The sequence below is a fragment of the Callospermophilus lateralis genome, chromosome 13, assembly GCF_048772815.1.
Source record: "Callospermophilus lateralis isolate mCalLat2 chromosome 13, mCalLat2.hap1, whole genome shotgun sequence".
Taxonomy (NCBI): domain Eukaryota; kingdom Metazoa; phylum Chordata; class Mammalia; order Rodentia; family Sciuridae; genus Callospermophilus; species Callospermophilus lateralis.
Window position 1 is genome coordinate 50,284,678 of NC_135317.1, and position 7,703 is coordinate 50,292,380.

Below are 7,703 nucleotides of genomic sequence, written 5' to 3' on the forward strand. Positions count from 1 at the left end.
TTGTTTCCATACCTTCACTTGTCTGGTAGGATTACTCTAGGGATTCAGTGAGTTAATACATGCCAGGTGCACAGAACTATCCCTAACTACAGAGTCAGAACTCAATAAATGTGAGCTATTGTCATTACTGCTCCAAAGGCATGCCCTATTTTTTTCATTAGAATCTCTGTCCCACAATCTTTTCTGGGATAAGAATACATTACTTATTAAAATAAGTGAGATTCTCTTGCTGCAATGATGTTTAAGACTTAGGTAAGGAAAAAAATCAACAACAGTCTAAACACATCTATATTACAGTTTCCCCTGAGTGCTCTCAGGGAAGTAAAGCTAGGGAAATACCAGGAAAAGTTGAGTTCGTGCAGAGAATAGGTTCAATTTAAGCCTCCTTCTTCCACCCTGTCTCCATCCTTTCCTTTCTCACCAGGTTCTAAAAAGGTAAATTTATCTTTTTGGACTTACAAGAATAAATTTTCTGTATACAGTTGCACTCATTGTGTCTACCTAAGTTAATCCTTTTCTGGTACTGAGAGAAAGGTCTAGAAGATCTGAAGACTGAGGTTGACTTTTGGCCCCGCTTTTTACTATGTGACCAGCCATAAATTCTCTAATCCCTGAGCTTCTTGTTTTCAATCTGTGAAAAGTATCCACTTTACCAGATTTATGTGAGGATCAAATTAATAATGCATTTTTAGATGAAAGATGCCTTGTAAACCATAAATCATGCATGGGAGAAACAAGTCCCTTGATTGGACTGGCAGGAAATCTTGAGTCTTTCCCTGCTTAGCCACACACTTAGGAGAGATAGCAGCAGCTTCCTGGGCACATACCTCAAGAAGCTGCCCAGGGGCCCGGGGTGTGGCTCAGTGTTAGAGCATTTGCCTATCCGATGTGAGGTCCTGGGTTTGTCCCCAGCAGTGCACAAAAAAGGGAAAGGGAGAAGGAGGGGAATGGGAAAGAAAAGAGAAAGAGGAAGAGGATGAAGCTAGAATTTCACCTTCCTGGAGGCAGGTTTGGATGGGGGAATGTGTTGGGGAGACCCTTGTAGTCTCTCTTCCTCTCTTCTGGAAAAGTTTTAGTGGCGACCAAGTGGGAAGAGGGAGCCTTACGTGGAATGGAGAGGATGGGCTGGGGTGAACATGCTAGTAAAATTGGTTTAGAACAGCCCAGTGCCTACTGGGAAAAGTGGGATTCCTCCAAATCTGGAACAAACATCCCAGGATGGGCAAATTCACCCTACTTAGGGATATTGGAAAGCTCTTAGGGATAGGATTAAGTGGAAGCTGCTTTATTTTATTTTATTTTATTTATAAAATCTCCCAATTTAGGAGGATAAATGCCAAGGAGACACACATCCCTCCGAAAATATCCAATCCCCCTGCTCCAGCATAACAAGCAGGAATTTAAGAACAGAAAAACTGTTATTTAGTGCCCTGTCACAAGAACTATGGTCTCTGCCAAAGGAGCTATTATCAATGGCAAGATTAGCTGGAACTCATTGTCCCCTGATGACACTTAATGCGTACATGACAACAGGCTTCACACAGAGGAAGAATTAGGTGTGGAAGTGCCCCTCATTCAGCAAAGGCCTGGAGGGACAGAGCTTGAGACGGCAGACCTAAGTGGGCAAAGAGGAAATTACCCAGAATAAGTTGGGGTTCCTGAGAAACAAGCTGCCCTAAGAGAAAACACCCACTACACCATTCCTCAAAGTCACGGTCAGGCTCCTTCCAAGTGACTTCCTTTCACAAGTTCACAGACCCAGAATCTTGTGGTCTGGAGAACATTCTCCAGATGTTCCCTAAAAGCCCGTACCTCGTGGGATTGGTCAAGAACCTTTGAATGCCATGATATCCCATAACTCGCCATAGTGCCCCATGAAGAGCCCACACTGACCCACTGTCGCCCAGGCACCAGCCCCTGCCTTAGGTGAAGATAAGGGCCCTTTCTTGCTTTCCTGATCCACAGGATCGGTGACCCTTCCATACCTGGAACTGAGAGAAGGTCACAGAGCACTAGTGAAGCTACATGGCAGGGGTGGCCTTCTGAGAGGTGTTCTAGCCTCCATGTCTCACACACCACAGATGAGGCTGTTGCCAACGTTCATAAAGTTATCCGCCAACACTGCTGTCAAATATGACAGTTAGACACAAGAGACTCACCAACTAAAGCACAGGTCCACCCTCACATGCATCTAAAAGGAAAGGGAACCACACACAGTCACAATCCCTTGGTTTACATGAATCCAAGTAATGGAAAACTCAGGGAGCAACTTTTATCCCATCTAGATAAATGAGTTTCAGCAGGCAAAAAACTGTTTTTGTGTGTGGCATGAGATTGAACCCAGGGTCTCACACATACTAGGCAAGTGCTCTACAACTGAGCTTCAGCCCAAGGCCAAAATTTCTTGATACCATGGATGATTTCTCACAACCTGTATATTACCATATTACTATTGTTATCACCTTGAGCACCTATTGAATATTGGATATTATGCAGGTACATTAGTCCATTTCTGTTGCTATAACAAAATACTTAAACCAGGGTTCTTATTTTTTTTATTGATTTTTTAAAATGACAGTTGAATGCATTACAATTCTTATTACGCGTATACAGCATAATTTTTCATATCTCTGGTTGTATATAAAGTGTGTTGACACTAATTCGTGTCTTCATACATGTACTTTGGATAATGATATCTATCATATTCCATCATCCTTGCTAATCCCCAAGCAGGGGACTTACAACGAAAAAAAGGTTTTATGGAGGATGTTTTGGAGGCTGAATGTCCAAGATCAGGAAGCCCCATCTGGACTCTGGTAAGAGCTCTCCTGGCTAATCACAACTGAGCTAATGGCATCATGGTGGGAGCACATGCAAGAGGGAGAGATCACATGGCAAGAGGCAGGGATCCAACGGCAAGATTGGAAGCCAGAAAGATTCAGGGGTCAGGCTCATGCTTTTTATAACCACCCATTCTTGCAGGAATTCACTCCCAGAGACCAGCATTAATTCTTTCTGAGAGTGAAGCCCCTGTGACCTAATGACCTCCCACTAGGCCTCCCACTTGGCCCCACTTCTTTTTATTTTTTATTTTCTAACACTGGAGATTGCTACACCCTAGCCCTCTCATTTTTATTTTCACACAGGATTTCACTGAGTTGCCCAAGTTGTCCTCATACTTATGCTTCTCCTGCCTCAGCCTCCCAGGAACTGGGCCACTGTGCTGGTTAGGCCCCACCATTTCTCACATCCCCACTCTGGGAACCAGGCTTCCTTGAGGGACGCACTCAAACCACATCCAAACTATAGTAGCAAGCCTTAAAATTAAACCCTTATAATACTTGTAGGCAACACAATTACAGAAAAGCTACAGAGCTATTCTTAAAATATCAGATTATATGCAGCTTTCAATATCCAGAATTTAATTACATGGGGTATGTTCCCAGTTTCTGGAAATTTCTAATCTCTGGGTAACATCTTTCCCTGGTTTTGCTCTCCCAGCCCTTCTGTTAGCTTTACAACTCAATTCCCTATATTAAATCCCTCTCTGTATGAAATCACTAAAGTGATTTCTGCTTTTTCTGACTATTTACTGATAAATCTTTTTCAATGTTTTTCCTTTATACGTTTGTATTAAAATGTAAGTATTTATGTTTGTATCCCTCTCCTTTGCTCTTCTTGCTGCTTTTTATTTTTTTTTTTATCACTTCATTTCACTACCCTCTCAACAATGGCAGGCAAAATTTGATGTTTGCCTCTAATTATGCTCCTCTGCCTTTAGACCATTGTTATATTAGACTGCAAAACAACTTTAAAGCACTGAGAAGGCCCAATTTTTTCCTCGGGTGACAACTCTACTCCTAGCATTGCTGAACATTTTGTCCCATTAAAGTCATTAGAAAGAAGGTCTGCCACAGCAAGACTCTGCCCCTGTGGACAGGAGCTATGCATAACTAATGAACAGGAAAATTGGTATCAAAATGGCCTGATCAGCCTCAATGTGTTTCTAATAACTTCCAAATCTCCCAGTCTTGATTTCCCTATACGTCTTTTTTTCTTCCTAAATGAATACTCCAAATCCTCACTAGCCCCCCTAACACATTCCCCGCCCCCCACTAACATTTTTTGAGTCTACATTTTCTCTTCCTCTCTTTCCAGCTCATGGTACTTCATTTAGGAAAGGATTATACCAGATTCTCAAACTGTACACAACTTAAATACTAGTTAGTTGTCTTAATCTCTAGTTGTTAAGATGCCAGAGATATCCAACCCTGGGAGATTTCAGGGAAGACTTTGTCTTGTAGTAATACAAATACCACATGGAAAAAATACCAGATCTCTGTTTCAAATACGACGTAAATGATGCTCAGAAGAGTTAACCATTTGTCCAATATCACATAGATGGTAGGAGGCAGAGTAGGATCTGAACCCAGGTCTTTCTTTTTTTTTTTTTTTATTGGTTATTCAAAACATTACAAAGATTGCAGAATCACATCGGTTACACATCCACATTTTTACATAATGCCATACTAGTAACTGTTGTATTCTGCTACCTTTCCTATCCTCTACTATCCCCCCTCCCCTCCCCTCTCATCTTCTCTCTCTACCCCATCTACTGTAATTCATTTCTCTCCTTATTTTTTTCCCATTCCCCTCACAACCTCTTATATGTAATTTTGTATAACAATGAGGGTCTCCTTCCATTTCCATGCAATTTCCCTTTTTTCTCCCTTTCCCTCCCACCTCATGACTCTGTTTAATGTTAATCTTTTCCTCCTGCTCTTCCTCCCTGCTCTGTTCTTAGTTGCTCTCATTATATCAAAGAAGACATTTGGCATTTGTTTTTTAGGGATTGGCTAGCTTCACTTAGCATAATCTGCTCTAATGCCATCCATTTCCCTGCAAATTCCATGATTTTGTCATTTCTTAGTGCTGCGTAGTACTCCATTGTGTATAAATGCCACATTTTTTTTATCCATTCATCTATTGAGGGGCATCGGGGTTGGTTCCACAGTCTAGCTATTGTGAATTGTGCTGCTATGAACATCGATGTGGCAGTATCCTTGTAGTACGCTCTTTTAAGGTCTTCGGGGAATAGTCTGAGAAGGGCAATAGCTGGGTCAAATGGTGGTTCCATTCCCAGCTTTCCCAGGAATCTCCATACTGCTTTCCATATTGGCCGCACCAATTTGCAGTCCCACCAGCAATGTACAAGAGTACCCTTTTCCCCACACCCTCGCCAGCACTTGTTGTTGTTTGACTTCATAATGGCTGCCAATCTTACTGGAGTGAGATGGTATCTTAGGGTGGTTTTGATTTGCATTTCTCTGACTGCTAGAGATGGTGAGCATTTTTTCATGTACTTGTTGATTGATTGTATGTCCTCCTCTGAGAAGTGTCTGTTCAGGTCTTTGGCCCGTTTGTTGATTGGGTTATTTGTTTTCTTATTGTTTAATTTTTTGAGTTCTTTGTATACTCTGGATATTAGGGCTCTATCTAAAGTGTGAGGAGTAAATATTTGTTCCCATGATGTAGGCTCCCTGTTTACCTCTCTTATTGTTTCTCTTGCTGAGAAAAAACTTTTTAGTTTGAGTAAGTCCCATTTGTTGATTCTTGTTATTAACTCTTGTGCTATGGGTGTCCTATTAAGGAATTTGGAGCCCAACCCCACAATATGTAGATCGGAGCCAACTTTTTCTTCTATCAGAGGCAGAGTCTCTGATTTGATATCAAGGTCCTTGATCCATTTTGAGTTAACTTTTGTGCATGGCGAGAGGAGGGGATTCAGTTTCATTTTGTTGCATATGGATTTCCAGTTTTCCCAGCACCATTTGTTGAAGATGCTATCCTTCCTCCATTGCACTCTTTTAGCCCCTTTATCGAATATAAGATAATTGTAATTTTGTGGATTTGAACCCAGGTCTTTCTGATGCTGCAGATCCTGCCAAAGGCTGCAGTCAGACAAGAAACACACACACACACACACACACACACACACACACACACGTACACCAAAAAAAAAAAATATATATATATATATATATAAAAGCACTGGATTTTAAATTCTAGCAAAATGCTGTCACCACTCTGTCACTTTGTGGTATTTCTTAGATTGAGCATTTCATGTAGGTATTTCTCAGCACCTCAGAAGCATTAATTATCAGGAAAACTTCAGTCCAGCAGCTTTTGCAGAGCTCATGTGTCCTGGGTCACACTAACATAGAGGAATACAGTTATTCCACCAAGGAGAGAGTGTGTCAGGATAGAAGGAGGGAGGCAAAGAGTGTAGGCAAATGATAAATTTTGCCTTTACACATCTGTGTTTCACCTGTTATGACAAACATAGGTCTTTTGTGACTTGGCAAACATGCAATTAAAAAAAATTAAGATCTAGTGGCAAAGACAATACTACATGTCCACCAAATCTCTTTTTATTTTCTTCTTCCTGTATACAAGAAGACTACATATCCCAGCCTTCCTTGCCCTTAGATTGGGCCAGTGTAGCAGGGTTCTGATCTAAGGGAGGTGAGCAGAAGTGATGTATTCCACTTCCAGGCCTGTCATAGAGTTCCCTGTTGTCATCATCTCATTATGGAATTATCTCATTCCTCTCTCTTCCTCTTCTGTGGCAAACTGTTCAGGCCACAAGATGAAGATGACACCATCACAAGATGACTGAAGTCCAGATCCTTGAGTCAATTATTGGAGCTGCTAAGGAGTGCCATTTGATCTTCATCAAACAATGACCTATTGTGGTCCTGGGGATGGAGCTCAGTTGTGGTGCCTGGGTTTAATACTCAGGTGTGAGGCCCTGGGTTTAATACTCAGCACTAAAGAAGAAGAAGAAGAGGAGGAGGAGGAGAAGGAGGAAGAGAAGAGGAAGAAAAAGACAAAGAAGAACAACAACAATACAATGATTTATTGTATGAAGCCACTAAGAATAAGGGGTTTCTTTGTTACTGTAGCATGGCCTTACCTATTCTGACTAATATAGAACTCACATACACCAGGGATATTCAGAATTCCACAGAGGTCCTGAGCCTCTTGGATAAATCACACATGGAAATGGTCTTCAGTATAAAGAATTTTTTCATATAAGGATTTTTTTTCATATTCTAAATTTGTATGAAGACATTTTCCTTCTGCTCTTCTACCTCTGAATTGCCTTCTCATTCTTGCTTTGTTGTGGTGTATTTGTTCCAAAGGGAAATAAATCAAGGATTTCATCAAAAAGCATGACACACATACTTTCCAGTCTCATTGAAATAAGACCTGAAAAGGGGGAAGTTTTTATTACAATTTTATTCCCCCTCAGAGACCACTCTGAATGTTACTATCCTAATAGTCACTTATTATTATAATAAAACCTTGAGTAAACCAACAGGGATGGAGTTGTTCTGAACAAGTGCTTCACATTAATATAGTCTATACATTTAGACACTAAAATGCTTCAAGCTTTTAAATGTTTTTTTAAAAATATGAACTATTAAATATGAAGCATAATAAATGGAGTATGGTGACATATTTTACCTTTTCTTGTTGATTCAGGACTAATCTAAGTTCCTTAAGGGCGCCACACTCCCTGCAGGCGCTCTAGCCATCCCCACTACCTGAAACAGCCTTTTTCTCCCTTGTCTAGTTAACTCATTCTCATCCTTTGGATGTCAACTCAAAGGCACTGTTTCCTTGGGCACAACTGTATA